Here is a 24,744-nt window from a genome sequence, read left to right as displayed (position 1 = left end):
TTCTTTAACACCCCATCGCCTTTCCTCTCCAACCTCCTAAAGTTCAGTAATGGGAGGCCGCTAACCCAGTTACCCATGTTGCTCTGCTGTACAGCTAAAGGCTAAAGCCAGAGCAGCGGACACATTAATAGCAAAAAATAGCTCTCCGGGGACACAGCTGGTGAGAATCTCTCTCCTACGCCAAACTCTGCTGGAGCTTTCAAAAAGCTTTATCATGTCCCTGCCTCCTTCATCTGGATGTCTGGGCCTGGCGAACGCCACCTCCCACATAACTCTTAGCAGATTACAGTTGACCGCAGGGTCAGGAGGAGGGGGAGATTTCCTGCACTTTCCCCGGACAGACAAATTAGGTGATACAATGTGAAAAAAGGCGAGCTGGATGGATATCTTGACATATGACCTTTAGATGGACAAAGCGACTCTCGCAAGCTTATCATCCGTTTTCAAGAACTCTGAGAGTTTACAATCTGGCTAATATTGCACATCGGCTTTATCTGTATTTTTAATGACGCTCACTGCCATGTCAATGCGTAGGTTAGTGCTTTTTATACAACCAATCTAATGAATAGCCTTTAACACCCTGATTTCTAATTTCAGGAATTTTCTCTCCACTACAGAGCAAAAATCACTCCGCACTCGCTCCAAACAGCATTCAAAAATCATTAATCGCAATGTAACTGATTTATATTACCTCCGATATCAATAAAAAGCTCACCAGGTAGTTGACATGGATGTCAGGCTAGTCTCAGTCCTTCACGGGGGAGATCTGAATGAAGACTACAGTGAGGAGAGAAACCCATAAGTGCTGTTAATTATCCTTTCAGATCTCTGCTGAAGAAAAGCAGGAAGAAGACGTGTGTGATGTCTCCAGATCACCTCTCACTTCACCCAAAAATCTGCTGTCACTTTCGTTTCCGTCAGTCTCACTGCCGGGGCGCAAGTCTTTAACTAGCTCTTAACCAGGCTGAATGCAATCACACAACTTCGAATACAATGTTTTTGATCATTTAAAATTGCAGTTGACACAAATGCTAAACTTACAACACTAAAGTATACAATTATAAAACTAAATAAGCCACATGTATGTGGTCAATAAAAAGCTATAGAGATGTTTTCAGCATGGTTGTGTTTTGTAAGCTCACGGTTCAAATAAACCCAATCAGATACTGTGGTCCAAAAAATATTTCAACACTTAAACCACACTTAAATGTCTGAATGCCATTTTATTAGATACAAACAGGACCTAAAACTAACTTTTTGCCACACTGGCTGGTGATTTAAGAAAATGCATCGGCCATAAATATTTTTACCAGCCATTAAACATTGATTAATCTTTAATTAAAGTTCCAAAAAGTATTCAGTCTAGAGCAATGATGATTGTTCTTTGTCTTTTGTTGATTGATCAACATTAATAATACAGACAGCAGCAGGAATATTAGGCTGTGGTCACTTTAAGAGCCAATGCACAGATCCAATATACTGACACACATGTGTTTAATTTCTCAACTGTTTATGTTCCGTAAAGTGTTTATGTTCCGTAAAGACATAACTGACTATGTTTATGAGAATACTTGCCAAGATGGGAATTTTGTCATATAGTTTGTTAGAACATCTCTGTCCAAGCGTAAGAAGACGTGAAAGGGAGCTCAATTCAGTATTTGCGTGCTGTCTGGGACGTGGATTTCTGGGTGCAAGTAACAAATTGAGTTCCCTTTCATGTTTTTTTAAAACTTGAATATTTAAATTGGCAAGGCTTAAACTGTCATGACGATGCAACACTGCCCTGTCAACAGTCCCGAGGATCGTTCACGTTTGTTCATGTTCACACAGTTTATTTAAATGTTACTGGCCAACTGGCGGTTGTCGAGTGTTAATTTAGGCCCTAGATACAAAACATCAAACTGTGTCATCCGTTTTAAACAAATATAGAACAAAGAAACTTTTCAAGCTTGTTATTTTTTAATGAACGGATACAGAACTGCACTTAATCATATTTTAAGCAAAAGTTTTGCTTCTCTCGAATAATTAAGCATAATTGTCAACCCTAATGTCCCTACGGTTATTTACTTAAAAAACATATTTTTCATATGACATATCTGTGAGAACAATTGTCATTATTAAATTGTGATTAACCAAAATTGTTTGACCATTACCGTGCAGCCCTAAGATACAGACGCTTGCTTTGAGATCTGGTGTCTAACGCAATGACATTCAGACAAAAACTTTTTGTACATTATTTTTATCTGACAGTGGTGAGAAAACATTAGAAGCACAGCTTTTGTTAGCCGTTCAGCCAATCTCTTCCTGGCAGCATTTCAGGACTGAGTGCTCCATTTACCTTTCCATCAACCCTCAACTCTGAGCTGCTGTTTGTGCCAAATGTGCCAGCAGTGACTGAACACACACTCACACTCACACACACCTGACTTAAGGGATAGAGCTATGGAAGCAAAGCTAGTGAACGTCTGCATGGCGCGTCCTCACATTCCCTGAGCATCACGATTCCTCTGGCTCCACATTAACTTGAGTTATTTAAAGAATGGTGAGAGAGAGAGAGAGAGAGAGAGAAAAAGAGAGAGAGAAAGGGGGGGTTCTCTCTGAGCAAGGGGGATTTTGGAGATGGAGCCAAAAGCTTGTGCGTGTCCCATGCGTCACAATGAAACCTCTGAACTCACAGGAACAAGGCAGGCATACTCTGACAGAAGCATGGGACAATGCTCAGGGTACCAAATATCCCTGGAGTTTCAAAGGAGACAAAAATGAGCAGAATGATCAAAGATGGAAACTTTTTATCGCCCTATACCTGATAATAGCAAAGGAAAGGATTGTTATTATTAGGAGTCTGTGCAAAGGCAATCATCGCTATTTACTATTGCTCATAATTAGTGCTATGAATTATGATAATACCTCAAATCATGTGGCTTGTCAATGAGAGTTGTGTTGTTACATTTCCAATTCTATTCCTAGAATGTCAGCAACGACCAGAACGCTCCAACTATAGATCAATGTGCCCTTTAGAAATCTAAATTTCTTTCAATAACTTGGACAGTAAAAAGACTGGAAATGGTAGAAACAACATGATCAGGTAATTACACAAGCCAGACTTCAACGATCATCCCCCACATAAGCACTACAGCTCAATGTGTCAAACCATCCTAATGAAATGGAGCTAATCCAAAAATATAGAACCATTTGCCGCTTATTAATATTAATAAAAAAGTCTTTGCTAAACGGTGAAACACTTTTCGACAAATAAAGGAGATTTCTTGATTTTCACACCCATTTGTGCAATGAATGTTTATTGTGTAAAAAAGAGCCACGAGGTGAATATTTGACATCAGAAAATACTAGAAGTCCTTGTCGCTCTGCTCTGAGTGGGTGTGTGTTTTCTGTGTGATCCGGCTGCGTAGGAGTGCACAGAACAAATGCATAATAAACAAAATTCAAACAGGCACCCAGACGAGACTGAGCCGTTCATTTCTCATGCCTACTGCTTTACTGCTGCCAGTGGGACGCCACGCTTCTACCATTCTAATGACACTAAACCAAAACCGGCCACCGCCGCTTCATATGTGCAAGCTGGAAAAACAGAAAAAGAAGAGACAATGAAGCTATTGGCTTTACTAAATAACCCAATGGAAGACTGAACTAAAGCTGGTGTTGCCATATCTAGTTCACACACACACACACACACACACACACACACACACAAGGGGGTTTTGCTATCCTTGTGAGGACATTCCATAGGCGTAATGGTAAAAATGGGAATTTATACTGTACAAACTGTATATTCTATCCCCTTACACTGCCCCTATCCCTAAACCTACCCCTTACAGGAGACATTCTGCATTTTTACATTTTCGAAAAAATATAATTTAGTATGTTTATTAACCCATTCCCCTCATGGGGACCGCTGGCTGGTCCCCACAATGGAGGTGATTTCAGGTTTTACTATCCTTGTGGGGACATTTGGTTCCCACAATGTAATATAAACAAAAGCACACACACACACACACACACACACACACACACACACACACACACACACACACACACACACACACACACACACACACACACACACACACGCTGCAAAGCGCTTAATACATTTATCCAATTTCAATCTCTTGTGAGTGTGTGTATAGACAGCACATATACTGCATATATGTATGAATATGAAGGGGGTTGGCATTTATTTAAGTGCAAAACAGGGAAACTGTCTGGATGTTGACTTGAATTCGTTGGCAGCGGGATGCCAGTACCCCCTACACCCCCACCTCACTGCCATTCAGGTCTGACAGGAATAAACATAGTAAGTACATCTTTTAATAGTCCTGACACCCAAACGGCCAAGATCGTGATGCACTCTTAAATGTTTATATTCACAGCAGCAATTAAAATCCCCCTCTTCTCATCTCACGATCCGTGAGCTAATGAATTAAGCAGTTTCCTCACAGAATCAAGGCCACTAGAGATTGCCATTTTCCGGCTATGGACAACATGTACAGCCATTGCTGCCAGAGAAATCGAGCAACACTCACTTTGTGATCACTCACACACACTCACTACTACAGTGGCAGTACAGTAAAAATAAGATGCATATTGCCATGATTCCGGTCTTGATTTCCACTGGTCTTGTGTGGACTTTCATGTTTTTTTTCCTGTCTTGGCCCCATGTAATCCTATGAAGTTTTCCTGTTGATTAGTTCTTTGATTTTTCCCAGATGTGTCTTGTTTGCCAATCATCCCTTGTGTATATATATACCCTAGTGTTTCTAATGTTCTTTGTCTGGTGTTGTCCTTCTATGGTTGTTACATGTGTGCTTGTTGTCAGTTTTGATTGACTTCCTTGCCCGTGTCTGGATCCGTTTTTATTATATTTCTTTGAATAAATGTTTGCTGCATCTGGATCCTCCTCTCGTTCCTCTGAAACAGCCACCGTTACACATATATTAGTGTTGGGCGATATGCTCATTAGTCATATCGTCAGCCTGTACACTATACTAATTTTTTGGCTTAATATTTCTCGTGTGAACCATATATTTTAATGATAGTGAATTTTTTTTGAAGAATCAATATTTCTTGTTAAAACATTTTTTTGAAGCTGCTTTTTATTTTTATAGTATGTTCGGACCTAAAGACTGTTATACGGCCAATAGTAGTAGTAATTGTATTGTTTTCTTTAGAGTTCAGATTAAAAGATAAACCCAACATATTCAATATATATCTCATAGCTGGCCAACAAATCACAACGAAAACATTGTGCAGCCTATCATTGAAACGTTTATAGAGGTTTAAAAAGTGTGAACCAAAAAGTGAAAGTGTCAGCCCTGTTCCAGTGGGCCATTTAAAAGTGCAACCTTTGTATCTACTGCCGGTTTTGGCTAGGAGACCATCATTAAAACATGCTGAAGCATGTCTTTAATTGTCATTCATAAATTCCCTTCATGGGTGCCTGGTTTAATGAAAACTGGGCAGAATGCCCCTCTCTTAAGAATCGCGTTCTCCCCAGGCTCATAGCACATCCGAGCAAAAAGTGGATGCCGCTGGAGGTGCTGAGATTGCACTCCACTGATATTTTGAGAAAGGCCTGTGAAATTAGACCAGAGTGCAACCTTTGGTCAGCAGAGCGGTGTAAGACGTATGCTTAGAAAGTTCACCTCTAATAAAATGAGGTGTCAAGCAGCTGTGCTTTGTTGTAGCCTAATAAAAACACAGTTATGTGTATTTTACAGAACATTGTTTCTCTAGGAAAAAACACACAACCAATATTAAGTCTTTGAACATTGGGAACATTAGCTGTTTTTATGTTCTTGCAAATTGGCTATTAATTACAATGATATGAGAATGAGCAAAGAGCAGTTAAGAAACATTTTTGAAAAAATTGAGAAAGTTGTTTCGCCAAAAAAATAATTTCTAGAGGTCCGTCTAGAGACGATATGCCTGGTCCTGTAAAGGCCAAGAGCAACGCTGGAGCTAACGTACTCGTGTCGTGAGCTTGCCAAGCTCTCCTGGAATAGGAGTTTCCCACTCCAGTGATTAATTATTGGAAATGGACGACAGCTGCCTCTAATTAATCTGCAAGGCAGGCGGTGTGGTGCGGGATTGTGTGTGGAGAAACCACTCCTGCCGTTTATGACTTTTTCATAAGAGGACTCATGTATAATAGAGGTGAGTAGAGATGAAGAAGAGATGAGAGCAAATGAATGGTGAGGGAAAGCTTGTTAGTAGGCCAGTTTGGCTGCTTCGCTGTCCCTGACAGACCCCTCTTAACAATTTATGCTCTGATCTATTTTTCTCTATTTTATCCATTATCTGAGAAGCCAGGTACACATAATACTTTCCAGCTATACCTCTCAGCTCCTTGTGGATGAATCTTGAAAACATGTCTAGTTCACAATTTGATTTCAAATTATGAATATGTGTTATTTAACAAGAAATGAATTGCTTTCTGTGCACACAAATGAAGCCTATTTTTGCATTGTGACATTATTATCTTGATAATTAAGCACATTTAAACCTTCACATTAAAACTTTACAGCAACGCATCTGGACAATTTATTTTTGAGTTTGTAAATATCATTCTCAATTGTGATTATCATTACTGTAATACAATATTTTTTAGATTATTCTGTTTAGATTAAAGGCAGTAGAATACTATGGCATATAAACATTTTACAGTTTTTGCACATTAGTCATATTAGGCATCAGGATATTGAGAATTTAGGGGGAAATGTATTATGTAATTTAGGTTGTGTTCACACTTGTAGATCAGATAAAATGTGTCAAAACAGCAGCGGGAATCCCTCTGTCACACACACACACACACACACACACACACACACACACACACACACACACACACACACACACACACACACACACACACACACACACACACACACACACACACACACACACACACACACACACACACACACACACACACACACACACACACACACACACACACACACACACACACACACACACACACACACTGCTGCTGCGAGGAGACGCGGTTCTGACGCCTGTACTGAACTGTGATGGGCAACAATCGCGACTATGATAAGAAAAAACAGGTACGCTTGAGCATTCTGTCCTTTTTAGGGTCTCATCTTGTGACATCATATCCCATTTTTGGTTAGTTTACATGTCTTTGATCCATGTTGCGTTCATATTCCATTTGAACTGCACCAGACTTCGTTTGGAAGCGGACTGAGACTTGGTGGCAGCGTTCACACTTATTCAAATGAACCGCATCAGAGCAATCGCATCATGGTTCATTTTAATCGAACCAAACATGCCAAGTGTGAACACATCCTTAATTGTTATGAAATAATGGTCTCAATGAAAAATATTCTTAATAACCCTGAAAAAATAAGTTACATTTCTTCCATTTTGAGGTGAAATATGACCCGGGCATATATGCTCTTGACAGGTTTTGTGAGATTCACCCAAGGAGAAATATCGTTACGGTTATAAAAATACCATAACGTAAATACAAATGCCCACACACACAGCAGGTATCTGTGTTGATAAGGAAATGCCCTCCAGCACAATGCTGGGGTCAGTTTTTTCCATGGATACGGAGCAGACTTCTGTGTTTCCATAACAACGCTATGTTGCCATGAACACCTTGTGAGCATGTAATTAGGTGCACTTGTTTAGCTCCATAATCGCTTCATTCAAGCCTATTTTTGAAACCCAGTGTTTTCTTAATTACTTGTCTCTAAATGTGGACATCATTTTTTTTCCCACCGGTGACTCATTTTTAACACCCCCTCCCCACACTTAGGCTAATTAAGCTAAACACTGTGTTAATGTGACATGATGATGAGAGAATGCACCAAAGCCTAATCAAGTAGCAAAACAACAAGACCATGGAAACGATCATATCCTATTCATTACAAGAGGTGAGCGAGTTAAAAAGTGTCGAATTTCCTGTGCAGATTTCCACCCAACATCTCAACTACAGATCAACAGATATTGCTTTTTTGACCAATACAGATACAGATTAGTCTTGTATAACTGTTCAAACAATAACCAAAATGTAAAACTAATTTTAATTAGTTTTCTTTCTGCTCTTTGCCACACTGAATAAATACTCATTAGACTACAATAAAAAGACAATAGTGTTTATGAAAAGTACTTATTATTGGTGATGATTATTGTTAACGATAGATTGTGAGCATTTAGAATAATACAATATTTTGACAAAACAATATACAAAAAACATATATAATGGCAATAATAATAATTTTTACAAAATACTTGCATTTTCTTTAATGTTTGATTTGGGTCTAATTATTAATCCTCACATTTCTTGCTTGATAATGAATGGCTATTCTTTATCAAATGGCTGTTAAGTCATTATGCAAACAATACATTAAATAAGTTCAGCTGCCTTTCTTTCGAGACCCACGAAATGGTGCCATTTATCGGTAGATAAATCTGATAACTGATCAAGTTGATAAGTGTGAAAACTCTGCAATATTGACAAACAAATATCTGTCTCTCTCTTCTCACGGCACTTGGAAGGCATGCAACCTGTCAGTGTCTTTATCATGCTCAACCACACTGAGCGTAGCTTTACGCTTCTTCTCAGGAGACTTTCACAGCAATGACACTGAACAGAGAGAAGGCCTAGGGGGAAGAAAGGATGTCCTCTATTGCCTTACGTGTCTTTGGAGGGAATTCACTTCACAGGTAGGGTTTGGGTTTGTGGCTGGGGGGGGGGGCTGTGATCTCAGCACGGAAGGGAAGAGCGTGTTGTGTTGCTCCGGGAAGGACTGGGATTGGGACACGAGGAGGAAGGGAAGACGCCACGGGACACCCAGCCGCAACAGACGGAGGAGAGTTGCGTCAGAGAGCAGATTCAGGAACACCGTGAAACTAGGACTGTGGGAACTGGAAGTTGAAGGAGAGCAAACAGCACTGAAGTATTGCACACACACACACACACAGGTCACGTACACACTGCAGCCAAATACAGTTGTCACTCCTCCAGGACGAGTGCTTAATCTCGTTCTGTACATTAAACTACATTAAACCCTTGCTGTATGTGCCAAACTGAACTTAAATTAGCAATTTTGCAGTTTTCAATTTTGCTACAACAAACCAACCTGGAAGCTCTAGTAATGCTGAAGACCTGAAGATGCACCAGTACGTCAACCATCACATGTTTGAGAGTGACAGTATTTCAAACACTACTGGTCAGTTGCATATAGACTGTGTCACAACTAGTTTGACCACCTAGCAGTTACTTTTGTTTCTTTTGGATTCTAAATGGACCAATCTACATTTTTATGTAACTGGCTTAAAAAAATTATGACCTGTTTTAAAGAAAAAAAAGAAAAAAGATGACTAACTCTAAGCAGTTTATGCAACCGGCTGCAAGGTTGTGCACCATTTAGAACTAAACTGAGAAATCTTTTTTTTTTTTAAACCATCAACTACGGAATTTGAATCGAGGTAGCAAACAGGATGCAGAATTCAAATTCAAATTTTAATAAGGAAATTTGAAATTCAAAAGTAATTTAACGCATTCTCAAATACAAACGTGTCAAAACAAATGTTTATAGTCATTATGGTAGACAGGCACATGTTTGAAATGCCATCAATAGAAATCTGTATTTTGCAAATTTTTCCAGTATATTTTTCATTTTATTTATTAAAACGTATTACACTTCACTTGAAGAACGATTCATTTTCCAGAATGCATTAACTGAGTTGAATGTCTTTGAATTGCATTTCAGTAAATTCCACTTACAGTCATTCCACTTCAAATTCCAATTCAACTTCCCGTGGGGTTTGGCCCATTCAATTTAAATTCACACTCATGAACAGAGAGGAAGCCGTTTTCTTAGTTCTGAATTTTACACAATCCTGTCATACACAAGTCAAGTCAAGTCAAGTCACCTTCATACATATATATATATATATAGCGTTTTTTTACAATACAAATTCTTTCAAAGCAGCTTTACAATAATAATAGGAGATTAATTGAACAGAGATTGTTTGGCTGTACAGCAGCTCTAAAAGAAAGTCATTGTCCAATTTAAGGTAGGTTTTTAAATGATTCTTTTCAGTTGTGTAAAACACAAACAAAATTATACTTGCAAAACCAAATCCAAGATTGTCACAAAGCTTAATAAGGACAATAAGCCCATTTGAGGACAACTTATGTCAGGAGAAAAAAGGAGTCACTACATCCTGTCAAATTCTGTGTAGCTAGAGGGGAAAGTGACAATTCAGAGGCAGGTCAGGGAATTGAATGAAAAACCATCACCGTCTTGGAACTAAATGGGTTTGAGGCACACAGCTGGTGAAGTCTCTCTCTTTCTGCCCTCATCTATTTTCTCCATCTTTCACCCTGGCGGGACCTTTCGAAGAGCAAAAGGGGGGGGGGGGGGAGAACACAAGGAGTGAGCTAATAAGCATTCTCAGTGGTCCCAACTCTGACGTGTAGAGAAAGGTCATTCCAGATATATTTACTTATAACAGCACAATGCATTATGGGGACGGCACTCATAAAATGCAAAGAGCATACAATATAATTCACAGCGTGAGGGAAGCACTTCATATCTCTGACAGCTTTTGCATATGTGATTGCAATCAAGTATCCAGCGCCTTGCCTTGTTCAATCAAAAGCCTTTAATTGAGGTCGGACATTAAAGAGAGAAGCATCTGCGGGACGTCCCCACGGTCAGTTCAGACCCAGAGATGAGCTTCTATATTAAAGTGTAAATATTCAAACGGTGCCATTGCTCAAACAGCTTGTCTGAACCAGACCAAGAAGTCATTTGGTTTAATGCTTTAAGATGCAGACCCACCACAAGGGAAATTGTCTGGTGACAGCCACTATTGCTCTTAAAATGCTTCCCTGCCAAGAATCTTAAACCCATCACCTGCTATGAAAGCCTCCTAAGGGGAGCGTGCTGAGAATTTCGACCAGATGGATATCCGGCGCCAACCGGAGCACTTCGGATACAGGTCGAGTCGAGCGTTCCTTGAATGTTTTGTCAATGTCGACTACTTTGCCAAGTGAAACAGCAGCCTGGGCAATTGCCTTGCGAATCATGAATAAGTTATTGAGAGGTTTCCTTGGCGATAAGGTTCACTGACATCTTTTGGACTGTGCGATAGCTCATGCTAATATGGAGGGGATGACGGATGGTGCTAGCCTTAGATAGCTTTGTCAGTGTCACAGCCCCCGTTCCCTGCTGGGTCCCGAGTAGCCCGGACCGGGCGGCAGCGGGCACGGAAAGAAGCACGTGGCTCAAATGTCTGGAGAGACACCAGTGACAAAAAGCAAGCTCTCGATCTCCTAACTCAAATAACTACTTGCCTGAATCCCATATTTCTCCGTGACCTTAAAGGAAATGACAGCTCTCATCTGGGAGTTGGTGTCAGGTCAAAATACAATTGTTTTTTCTCTTGCTACCCTTCTCCTCTACCAATGACAGAGAAAATGGATGTTTGTCGGCAGGAATTCACCATCGATATAATGACGCTCTCACTTTTCCTTTCAAGGCTGGATCTGAAACCTCGTTTTAAATTAGACGAATGCAAAATGTAGGCAGTTCATTGCCAGTGTCCAGTGCTGTGTAATGACCCACTGCCTTAAAAGACAAAACTAAACACTTTTACAACCCATTTTACTTTCAAAAAGTGACATTTTATCGTTTTGTTTATGGAGGTTCACCCTCTGCATAAATTCCAACTTTCCTAATCTATTTCTAATTGCTTTTATTGTTAACCAGCATTTTCAAAAATATCATGCTCTGATGTATCATTAGTGTTAAGAAAGTACACTCTGATTTCACATCAGTTTGCACAAACAGTTCTGGTCCATTTGTGCAAAGGCTACAATCTGTCAAGGTTACAGGAACGTGTCTTTCCAGATAAAGCAGCACGGATGATCAGAACAAGGGGAATATCGCCTGGAAATGATGCATGTCCGTTCGGGCTCTGCTGCATGCGAAGGAGTCCAGACCTTTGTCCCGGAGCACAGAGGGGTGTTGGACCACCGTTCTGCTGATCACTAGAGCTGAAAAGCCACATGTGAAATGTCTAAGTCATTGGTTTTCTAAACACACCTAAATGGAACCAGTCAAGACCGATACACATCCCAAATATACGGGCGACCTCGTTTGACACCATTTACTTTCTTAATACATGTTATTAGTCTCATTCATCAGTGCACATTGTTTTAATGAATAAAAAAATGCATAATCTTTCATCAAATATCATTAAATTGTAAAATCAAATAACCATGCAAGCATTTTAGGCTTGCTAGCCTTTCTAAAATGTTACAATGTTGCAGTAATCATGTTTGTTTTAGTTAATGTTACATTTAATAAAGGTTATTGTAATAATAGCAAATATTTTTTAGAAAAGAGTGTTACGCTTTAGGGTTAACCTGACTTTCAGCCTCAACATCCTGGTTTCAAAATCTTTCTCAAAAGTGGGTGTTCAGTAGTCCTTCACAAACCAATGCAAACATGCATACAAATCTGGGTCCATTCATGTGTGTAATGTCCACTTTCTGCAATCAAATAACTTCCAGATTGACAGAATCAGGTTCTGTGCGTTTTTTTTTTTTACTGTTGAATGTCCCGTTTCGCTCAGAAATACGACACATTATGTAAAATAGGTTGCGAAAGTGGTTTCATGTTAGTGCAACTCATTCAGCGTGCTGCGATTCAGATACATTTCCATTTGCAGATGTACAGACATCATAATATCATAATTATATATGTGCATCTGAAAGCTATAAATAATGTGAGGTTGCAATTAAACATTCTAACTGACTCAAACAACTGATTTATCACTTGAAAGTGTCAGTTAAATAGAGATTCAGAACGGCACGCAGCTAGAGCCTCATGATGAAAGTGGAACAAGCTCTCATAACAATAATGAAGTCACGATTTTATTGCAACCCAGGTCTGATAACACATTGGTGCCTGAGTCTTAAGTAGCCGTTTCCAACCCTTAAGCGTTTGGCTAATCATTAAAATCCCATACTTTTCACTACCTTGACATATATCTTTTCAAACGCTTTTCAATAGTTTTTTTTCCCCCAACGCAATGTTAAAAACAGAACTACTATTATTGACAAGTCAAGGGTGAGACATTCATTTAGATTTAATTAAACTATACCTATCAGTCGGATCAAAGTCGAGAAAATTCAATATGGAGCATATCCGAGGGGTCTTCCTCTCCATCTCTTCTCCTACCACTTATGTACAGATTAAGGTCTCGGTTTTCTTTCAAACACTATAAATGTTGGGCCGAAAGTGCTTTTTTATTCTTATTTACCAATTTTCTCACTTTGCAAGGCGCTTGAGAAACTTGACAGACACTTGGCAGGCTCAATGCCCCTCGCATCAAGGGCTCCTCTTTCATCTCCTCCAAAAAAAACTATAGGCTTTGTTTTTGTTTTTTCCTTCTCTGCTCTGAATCTTTCAGATAGCGAGCTGGTGTGGGCAGGCATGAATCAGCCGCTCGCACTGTGACTCGAGTTAATCATGAATAATTGGCCCGGGCTACTAGTGAGGCATATGCTAAGAATGAGTGACTAATTATGCCTTTGGCTAGATGCTAGTGACCCCTCAGCCTGTTTGAGGAGTCGCAGCACGTTACTAATATGGGGGAGAGGTATAAACAAACAGGAATCCGGCTGTTTAACTCCACTTGCCCAATTACAAGGATCCAATTAGAGAACAGAATCCCAGAGCCAGTAATACAATTTATGACCAAGGCGGGGATTTTATCTGCGAAAACTAAGCACACTAGTCGTAATCTCAACAGCCACGCCATCTTTAATTTGGCGCATGGACTACTCTAGGCCTTTTTCACACTGTGAACTCATTTGGCTAAAGAAAAAAGAAAACTTAATTTATGATGCTGTCAGCTTTCACTGCACTACGTCTAGATGCTTCTGAATGTGAGAACAAATCCTACATGAAAAATGTGCAAAATAACCTTCTGATGCTAAACCAAAAGACTTTTTTTCTCGTTCAATAAATCATAATAATATTATTAAACCTTAAGGAATAGTTCACCCAAAAATTACAATTCTATCATTAATTACTCACCCTTATGTCGTTTCAAACCCGTAAGACTTTCGATCATTTTCGGAACACATATGAAGATCTTTTTGATGAAATCTGAGATATTTCTGTCCCTCCATTGACAGCTATACGCAACTACCACTTTAACGCTTCAAAAAGATCACAAAGAGGTCGTAAAACAAATCCATATAAATTGAGCAGTGCAATTTTTTACTAAAGGAGACTCGATCGCTTTATATGATCAACAGATTAAATTTAGCCCTTTATTCACATTTAAACATTGATTAGCGGACATAAAAAGAAGCTCAACCATACTTGCTTGACGTGTGAAAACAAAGATCTTGCTGAAGTTCAAATGTGCTGCATATTGGCGTATTTTTGCACGTCAAGCGAACATGCTTGAGTTTACCACAACAGATGTGTGAGTTGATGAATATTTATATGTGAATAAAAGACTAAATTAGTTTGGTGACTAAAAAGTGGTAGTTGTGTATCTGTCTATGGAGGGACAGAAAGCTCTCAGATTTTAATAAAAACATCTTCATTTGTGTTCCGAAGATGAACGAAAGTCTTGGGGGTTTGGAACGACATGAGGGTGAGTAATTAATGAAAGAATTTACATTTTAGTGAGAACTATCCCTTTAAAGTCAAAATAGTTTTGAAAGGATTTATAATTCTCAACAGATCTGCACAGGTTGCCAGTAAACTCAATATCTGTAAATCATTAGAACATGACTTTGCAAAGTGCTTGATAAAGAATAAGTTTCCTACCAATCCATCCAGCATGTGGTCTTTATCCAACACTTCAATGTCCCTCAGAAAGACTGGGCAAAGAGCAGCTCCATCTAAAATTGGAGCGGTGCTGAGTGCCAGTTGCCAAACTCAGCGGGATGCTTTTAAGGCCCAAGGCTGGCACGATCATCTCAATTTTTTATTATTTTTATTTATTTATTTGTATTTTTCAACTGCAGACAAGTGCTTAGCAGTCTGCCAGTCTGTGAACACCCAGACACAACTCTGAGGATATCTGGTATACTAACACACTAGAGCACAGACACTGTTTTAAATACAGACTCAGGAGAGATGTTGTTTGTTGGCTAATTAGCCTAATGCCGACTGGTTTTTCAGCCGGCATTGTTATAATTGCAGCCAGTTTATGCCGCTGACCTTTTTTTCAGCTGCATTTTTTGCATCTGCAGTCTTTATTAGTGCAAATTTTATGCAAGGACATGTTTTTTAATGTTTTGCCTGGTAATGTTGTGTGTGTGTGTGTGTGTGTGAGAGAGAGAGAGAGAGAGAGAGAGAGAGAGAGAGAGAGAGAGAGAGAGAGAGAGAGAGAGAGAGAGAGAGAGAGAGAGAGAGAGAGAGAGAGAGAGAGAGAGAGAGAGAGAGAGAGAGAGAGAGAGAGAGAGAGAGAGAGAGAGAGAGGAGAGAGAGAGAGAGAGAGAGAGAGAGAGAGAGAGAGAGAGAGATAGGTGTGTGTGTGTGTGTGTGTGTGTGTGTGGTGTGTACCAGATATACATTTGCAATTCAGGACTGACTGCTGCTTTATCAGTATTGTTTAAATTGTTTAAAAATAAAGACTAAAATCAGAAAATGTATTAGTATTGTCTTATTTAAAAATTGATTGAAAATAAAAAACAACAACATTTACTTTTTTTAATGCTCCCTATGCAGGGACTAGGAAGTGAGGCAACTCTATATGTTTTGGAGAACAGCTAATGACTCTCTGCACAGTTCATAAGAGACATCTAATAAACCATCTTTGACAGACACACAGTCCTTGAATGGGTTTCCAAGACAAAGAAAATGTGTAGAGGTGATGGCAGCAGGTGTCACCTGTACTAAAAGGATGGTGCTGAAAACTGCCCTTAATGAAACAGGCCTTTACAAAAGGGCCAAACAAGAACAGTGCTTATCCAGCAAAAGCGCTGCTAGATGGAGTGTAAAGTGCACACATTTTCCATGACGCCACAGTAATGAGGTTTTATATTGGACTGGCTTCTAACTCGCAACCCACCAGCCCAGTGGTATCTACTGCTGCTTCTCCATACCGCTTTATCTCTGTCTGTTTCTCAGTTCATCCCTACAGCCAAAACGAACCTGCTGCACCAACATACCATCACGTTTAAACGTAATCACATTGCAAAATCTACTGGACCATCTTGGATTGGCAGTTCTCTATGCGATTTGTTTCAAGGGTGTTGTAAGAGCCCACCTCGAATTTCTATGGTATTCTGGTCACTAGATACAATGTGGGTCCCACCTTCGGCATAAGTCCTGCTTACGACAACAAGTCCACGTAAAATAACAATTATTTCATTAACTGTATTAAAACATTGCTCTTTTGGTCCACAATAGCCTTAACTAGTTTAATGTTGTGTTAAACATCAACTCATTTATAGAAAAAAAGAAATGATAAAAAAAAAAAAAACCTTGTAAGAGCCTTTCAGTAGCTGCACCCGTTTAATAACATGACCTCATTACTATATGACATTATTCTTCTGCTTTTCGCAAATCAGGAGTCAAAAATCAAATCGATAGCGCGGCACCGGGGAGATTAAATTAAGCATGGCACAAACTGATTAGCTCATTTCATTTTGTTTCAGAAACTCTGCCAGCACGCCATACAGGCAGATGCTACACCCGTTCAGCATAGCAAACTCACTCAGCATTCCTCCCCTCTTGACCAAATCATGGACCCACATGTGTTCGGGCTCACAGCTGTTCTTACCATTCTATCTACAGGGGGAAAAAAGCACTAATTTTTGCTGAAAGATGATGAAGTGTTGCCTTAAGTATTAATAAAGTGTAGGTAAGTCGTGTGCATTTATCACTGTCTCTGTGCAACGGTGTTCCTCAAGGGTCCGTCCGCTGAATCTCGGAGTTTATCCGATTCTCCAGCCGGTCCTGATGAAACACAGTCCGCATTACACGCACACATGCAAATTAATGAATAAAATAAAAATGAAAAGCAAGGACTCTAAAGCCCACTAATACTTTATCATGGTCACGGTGGCCGTCAGACAACAGGCTCCTTGGGAGTCCACCTCACCGCCGGCCAATAAAGAAAGCCGACATGGTGCAGATTACCAAATGATGCTCCAGCATACATAATAGAGATCATGTAACTTCTCAAACGCACAGTTTCTCTCTGCACACTAATTAAATCAATGGAGAGACCTGGGTGAGAGAGAGAGAGAGAGAGAGAGAGAGAGAGAGAGAGAGAGAGAGAGAGAGAGAGAGAGAGAGAGAGAGAGAGAGAGAGAGAGAGAGAGAGTGAGAGAGAGATTGGTTGGTGAAATAATGAAGCGCTTTAAAAATGATCTGTGCTACTGTGGGCCCGCTGGCCCAGACAGACTTGAGTCGAGGAGGGATATGCAATATGCAACCAAATAGGCGAGGTATATTAATCTTGGCATGCCTCTGAGCTCCGGCTAAATGAGATGGTCCCTGCGCAACTGCCTCAAATTTTGATTTTCCCCCCCCACCTTCTTTTTCCCATAGATTGGTGTCCGTAGTCCTCATTGATTTAATGTTTAAAGCTCCCTTCCTCCCCGTACCTGGTTTGGAATTACAATGGAGTCTGACAAAGCAAACTGATGAAACTCTGTATCTTCACAAGAGGCGTCAGCGTGAAGCATGGAGACGGATACCCATGCAAATACATTTTCCTTACAGCTGTCTGGCATCTCAGCACGCCGCCTGAGGGGAAACGTACGCATGTTGGATACAGACGGCCAGGTTTACTGTCATAAGAGTCATTTAGGAGCTTTAGGATGACATCAAGTCTCAATTTCTGACATCCTTTATTGCGAAAGGCATGTTTTATGAGAGAGAATTCTCTTTTTGGACAGCGTTCGTTATTATTTGCGCATGCAAAGCCATGATTGAACATGACCGGGGTTTGTAAAGATTACTTGAGCTTTAAAAGCAAAGAGCATCTTTCATGTGCACAGTATTTCTGACGGTTCTCACAAGAGTCACTCCTTTTTTTTCCCGAGCGCAAAATAAATATTTCATATTTGGCAAAGTTGCTGAGCCGCAGCGAGCTGGGCAGACCTTACACACAGTTTTGTTTGGTGGGGGATGAAGTCGAAGGCTCTTCATCATTAGAGGCGATCTTATCGCGTCACGAGGGACCTCGCGCTAATATTTGATTTCCTCAAGCTTTTCTGCCCAACAGAGCTGGTTATGACAAGGCATATGCATACATCATATCACGCGAATCAATAAATAATGATATGCTTATGCGCTTAAATGCACCGAATTTTAAAAACTCACCATACGAAACTACACTAAAATGTGCGTTCCTGCATGAGATTAAAAGTTTATCATTTCAGTTTCTGGTGTCATGAACAATTCGGTTAAAATTCATATTAAAACACTTCAGATGGCATAGATCAGCGATGTCCAATCCTGTTCCTAAAGATCTGCCTTCTGACAAAGTTCAGCTCCAACACTGATCAAAAACACACAAACCAGCTGATTAAGATTTTCGGGATCACTTCACAATTGAGGTAGATCTCCAGGAACAGGATTGGACACCCCTGGCATATATAATCTTGTTGGAATTTTTAATCAGGCATTGTATAGAGTACCCATTTAAAGTTCTTTCAGCCAATGGGATCGCTTTGAGGTCTTCAACGGGCAGAACGAATTGTTCATGACCGTGGGCACCACATTGGTACAGCTTGTACTAATGCTGTATTAGAGTATGAGAGCCGTACTTTAGTGTAATATGTCTCCAAACAGGGTCAGAGCAAACAAACCTCTGCTACCACAGCTGAGTGAAACACTCATGACATGCTGATATTGACTCTTGCTTACTTGTATGTTTTTCCTTTCATGCTAAAAGGTTGAGTGAGGTACTTGCCGATGATAAGACAAGTTGTATATCACAAAGATTTATTAAATCCATTTTCCCCTAGAGAGAGAACAAACACAATGTGTACTATTTACCAGAGCCACTCAAAGAGCAAAGATGAATGATGCGGAAAGAGCTTCCTCTCAGGTAAAAGGCAGATAGTATCTTGAACAGAGCAGGGCATTGTAATCAAAACTATCTGACCTCTATCTGTAGTGCCGTACACCGGAGGGCCCAGTCCGATGGGACGTATACGTTGAAAAGAGGACATCAGTCATACGGGTCAGTCTGACCTAACGGCTTAGCCATACAGCAAGGTTATATGAATACAGCCTCAAAAGACTAAGTGTCCGTGAGGAAAGCGTTAGAGGTCGAGGTGGATTATGAAGGACCCGACCCCTGTGCGCAGCTTAGACAAATCTTTCTGATCTATTGTTCAAAACGCATGGTGTTCGCTTTGTGACAGCCTCTATTTGAAACCTATCTGCACCGGTACTGCAGCATAAAACAATGGGGCAATTTGTTTTACCTTATCTCGCAAATGAGCGATGCACCTTCGAGTGACAGCATCTTTATGCTGCATCGTAGCATTGCCGCAAAGCGGAACATTAATACACAAAGCTAATTGATGGCAATTGTAAGTAGGTGCACGGCACAGTGATATTGGAGAGGCTTTGAAAATTGTCACAGGAGAGGGTTTGTATGGGGCTGATGATTGTGTGGGAAATAATAGCTGGCTCGGGGTCTTGGCTGTTTCTAGGTGTTGTCGGAAATTGAAAACTGCTGAGGCATTTCAACATCAACTCCTCGTATTATGGAGCGGCTTTCTGCGCTGTTTTCTGCATGCAGCATTGTTCTGCAGCTTTGTCACCACGTGAAGTAGATCAGTATTGGACTTATTTAAACAATTAAAAGAAAAAACATGATTGTGATTTCTTCCCATATTTGAGCGCAAATCTCATGAAAACTTGCCCAGGTTATTTCACACCAAAACCAATAAAAGAAAAGGGAAAAAGAAGAAAATTACATTTTGTATAAAGAAATTTGTTTCTTTTAGGGCCATTCATGAAGTTTGTGCTATTTTCATAAAAATGAAAATCAATTTTCCTGAATTATATTTTGCGTTTGCTTGTGATTCTCAATATTCTAAAAAGTGATTCACGTTACCGTTCTAAAATATATTTACAAATTTTCAATGAAAAAAATTTAATGAAATACTGATGTAATCAGCAAATATAAATAAAATTCAGAATACTAGAATTATTTATAAAACAATTATTTGTCATTAAAAGTAAAAAATAGGCCTACTATAAAATGGCAAATAAAAAATAAATACAATTTATTTTTCTTTTGGGATGAAATATGTCCCAATAAATGTTTATGACCGATTCAGCCATGAGAATAGAATAATAAAGACACCTACTGAAATTTAATCTGATTTCTGATTGAATATTAAACCATGTCCATTCAGACCCAGAATATCTGATAAACTGTGTACAAAACATAATTAGCAATAATTAGCAATGTCGGACGCATAATTTAGGACCCCACTGATTTAGGTTTTGTAATTAACTGTTCTTAATTAAACATGAAAGTGAATGGCATCAGTGAGTTTTTAATACAGATGCTCTCAGCTTATTAAAGTCAGTAAAGCACTGTGGGCTGTCCTATACTGTGCCTGACACTTCATTTTCATTATGGAGTCAAAACTAACGCAGAGCTTAGCATCATGACAAATTGGTGTTGCATCGCCAAAACCACTGTACCGATCCTTCCTTGGCTTCCTGAACCATCACAAAAGAGGACAAGCTAGCTGTGGTACTGATGAGCCGCCCTTGAATCCTCTTCGCATCACAGTGCACCTGTCACACTGGCCTCATGTACGTGACGGCAGAGCTCAGAGCAGATAAAAAACAGCTGTCTGGATCGCCGTCTCGATTGTGTTCACAGGACAGGCCTGGATGCGGAGGTCAGACCCGACGAGGGCTTATTAAGGTCAGCTGTCACATCCGTGTGTTTTTGTGTGTGTTTACCCATCTGCTTCATTGTGAGTGGGTTGCTGGTTTGTTATCTGGATATTTAAGGATTTGGAGACAGTCAGGAATGAATTAACTATAATCTGTTAAGCATGGAAGTCCAACCACTCTTGTCAGCTTTTACTACATTATTTTACTACAGTTCAGTGTGCCGTATTACTTTACACGGATATCAATAAGTGGTCTATACATGTAAATATATAATGAATACAATTATGAATATAAAATGGTGTAGATTTTGGAACTGAAACCAATGACAGTAAAAAATATATATTTCGCAAAATACAGGCTGATTAATTGGCCATTAGCTATAGTATCGATTCATTTAAAAAAGCGAATGTCCATAATAACGCACAAATTCCATCATAAAAAAATAAGTAAATAAATAAAATGAATGAACAAATAAATAAATAATAAAAAGATATTCCTTCTATAACTTTAAATGTGGTTGGGGGAGGAAGTGTACATATTAACATAAATAAATAAATAAATAAAACAACACTGATGCACATGACTAAATAAAGCAAACATAACAGGGAAATTTATAACAACAAAGAATCAAAGATGGGAGAAATAAAATATGAAATGGTTACCAAGGTTATGATGGAGGTCAAGGTTCAGATGGCGAGTTCAAAAAAACTGGGAAACCACAATGGCAGATGCTCTGTCGTCTCTGAAGGAAACAAAAGTACAGGGAAAATGAATGAATGCAGCCAGCATTCTGGCCAAAGACAGCTTTATGAAAACATGCAGTCCAGAAGGAACAGGCCTACAACTGAGATTAGATGTCATTAGCACAGCAAGATAACAAACAAACATTGTCAACAATAGGTCAGTTAAGGAGGAAAGTACTTGGTGTTCAAAGGGGAAAGCAGCCTCATTAGCTCAACACTACATTTAAATTGGCTGCTTTATGAACACAAGCGCTCTGGTCAATTTATGCACGTTTCCGCCTTTTGTCCTTCCCGTGCTACATATGCTCTGCTAACCCATTATAAATTACCTTTGAGATTTACTGTAAGAAAAGACTCTTTGTTTTTTTTTTTCATTTTAAACCCACTGAGAACATTAAAAGTTACTTATCGCACGGATAAGCCAGACTTTTTCCAGTGCCTTTTTTTTACTCCACATTGTTCAAACATAATGAAATTAACATAAACTACGTTCAAGTCTAATCAGAAATTGCTCCTCCAACAGGGAATACGCTGCTTGATGTAATTATTGAACTCGCCTGGAATGTTTTGGGCTTGCGATTATTTTCTGTTTTTAATGTGTTTTTAATTGTAGCAGCGTTCTTATCTTCCCATGCAGATTAGCATCAAGCCATTCGTTTGCAACCACGACGGAAACAACAAACCGACCGCGTGTTCAGGGCGCAGCTAGCCCACCTCCTGGACACGGTCAGGCCTTTGATTCCAGGCCCGGCGTGGATGCGCATGCTAATGAACACTCGCGACAGCTAAAATACGATTAGCCGCAGCGCAGCTCCTACGTTTAACAGTCCTGAAGCGCACGGCAACTGCAAAAGAACAATAAAACAACCCAAGACTGCTAGCTGGCATTTTTCGCCCTCTCTTTTTTCAGATGCCGTTTTGTCACCAGTGAAAAGCCATCAGCAAAATGAGATAGTGTTTACAGGGCGAGCCGGATGAAAAACAGCTCCAGTAATGTCTGCCGTTCAGTGGACTATAAGTGTTCCTCGGTGATACGCAGAGAAGCTTTAATGGGAAGAAAAAAAGACGAATGCTCTCGCCATAATTACAACTGTTTCGGTGTGCGTAATTGTGATGGTTTCTTACACCCAGACAGAAGTGCTAACAAAAGCAGTCTATTGTCCTTGCCCCTTGAACAAAAATCCCCCCTCGTCTAATGATTCAGGAATCTAATTTTCCCGCACCTAATGATTGTGAACAGAAAAGGTTCTGCACAGTAATAGCCTGTTTCATTGTAAATAAGCAGAAATAATCATGATGAGCGAATTATTCCATGTGCTCGGATGCGGCGACTAAAACATAAGCAAAAGCAAGATTAGCAGGTGTCCTTGAGATAGTTTTTCAACTCACAGCTACTGGGAAAATAAAAGATCAGCAGTGTATACAAAATTAAAGCAATAAGGAGATGTGTTTCGCACTTCCCTCACATTCTGTAAGAACTGCTGAATCATCTGTGCCGCCCTGCCTACTACTATTCATTTCATTACCGCAACAGCGTTCATTAGAATCAAATGCATGCAAATAGTAATTTAAGAAATGATCTGTGCCATAAAGGTGGTTGGGAAGCATGAAAATGAAAGCATGGTGAGAATACAAGTGCTTATGTTAGGCTAATGGGAGCATCCTCCTTCCAGCAAGCTGCACTTCAACGATGTATATGTTCAAATTACTCTCCCACTTACCCTCCGACCAATCTCCGAGATTATATTAGGGTGACTTTTACAAACACGGACTCCGGATCAGAGAAGACATGAACATTCATCAGCACGGGCCTCGTCATCGTCACGTGAGGAGCTCATTTTAGCCCATGCAGTTTCTCAAGTACAAGAGCACACGGGGCGCAATTACCCGTCCTTTGGGAAATACACTCTGAATAGCTCATCAATACTTGTTACTTCTGTACGACACCGAAGCTAGATTTATTCATTCCCTGCCTAAACTCCCCCGGATGTGCACTTTGAGCACAGCCGCTGTGTGGAAGCGCTGGATAATTAAGCATGTTTGCTGGGTTTATCTTCGTGGTTTGACAGTGCGTGCCTCTCTTTTACCCATAAGTGCTTGACTTTAACAGAGAGTGTTAAAGGTGTTTTGGCAGAAGGAATCGAAGGGTCACACATATAAAAAAGAGCCAAAAACTCAGAAGTCATTTTGGGAAAACTTCCCAATGCATGAACTGACTCAGAGAACACAAATCGCCTTGGGGAGTGACAGCAAGAGCTGTAGGTCAAGATGGTGAGAGATGGCTCATCTCGACTAGACATGTGTGTGCCACAGAGATGAATCTCAAAGGGTCTGGCTTTTTCAAAAGTGGTCAGCATGCTCATTGTGGCCATGAAGAGGTGAGTGACCTTTGAAATCATGCAGAAATGGACCACAATCAAGATTTTCTCCATAAAGGAACTGATACTGAACAATAAACCCTTAAAGACAGACCTGTGAGCTCAGAGATTGTTAACCAATGCTTCTTTTTAAGCCATCAGGCCGCATTATTTAAACATTTTTAGATGACAGCAAAATTCCTGGTGAAATCTGCATTACCCGTGACTTTGATAATTAATCTCCACCAATCAGAGAAGCAAAACAAGCAAACACGCCAAAATAACACATTTCTGTGAATGACATAATAAAGTCATTCTCCATACTATCATGGAATAGTATGTACATGTACTGTATGTTGCCTGAACATTTCAGCCGGGGAGTCTTTAAATCTAACAATTTTCTGGGAAAATCTCTTTTGGTCCCACAATGACCATAGATGTTAGAACATGATTGTGTTTTAACTTGACCTGTACCAGGTACACAATAATATAGCTTAGCCGTCCTCTCATAGTAACTGCAGTACTCCGAGAGTGCCATATAAGGCACTTCACCACACAATAGTAGCGCTATAAAAGAAGGATTTTGAAACTCTGTTGCTATTCCTGCCCGTATGGAGAAACCACTGTCACTTTTAGAAGGATATAAAAGAACCCTAAATCCTAAAGCCAAGTGAGTGGGGATTTGAAGTGATGTGGCTTCACGTTTGTCGCCGGGGGGGAGGGGGTGGGTGG

General features: G+C 39.9%; 1 protein-coding gene across 3 annotated transcripts in view; it reads right to left on the bottom strand.

Moving 5' to 3' along the window:
• Positions 1–24,744, bottom strand: part of camta1b (calmodulin binding transcription activator 1b) — a 266,259-nt gene that overhangs the window by 195,308 nt on the left and 46,207 nt on the right. The window contains exon 1 of one of the 3 annotated variants that reach the window (XM_079597129.1): positions 21,575–21,654. The exons of the other annotated variants lie outside the window; for them this stretch is intronic. The gene's annotated coding sequence lies outside the window, so the exon portion shown is untranslated. Of the gene's footprint in view, positions 1–21,574; positions 21,655–24,744 lie in introns of those variants that run through there. 3 annotated transcript variants of the gene reach the window in all.

Source organism: Phoxinus phoxinus (assembly GCF_949152265.1).
Source record: "Phoxinus phoxinus genome assembly, chromosome: 22".
NCBI classification, from domain to species: domain Eukaryota; kingdom Metazoa; phylum Chordata; class Actinopteri; order Cypriniformes; family Leuciscidae; genus Phoxinus; species Phoxinus phoxinus.
This window is presented reverse-complemented; position numbering and strand designations above follow the sequence as displayed.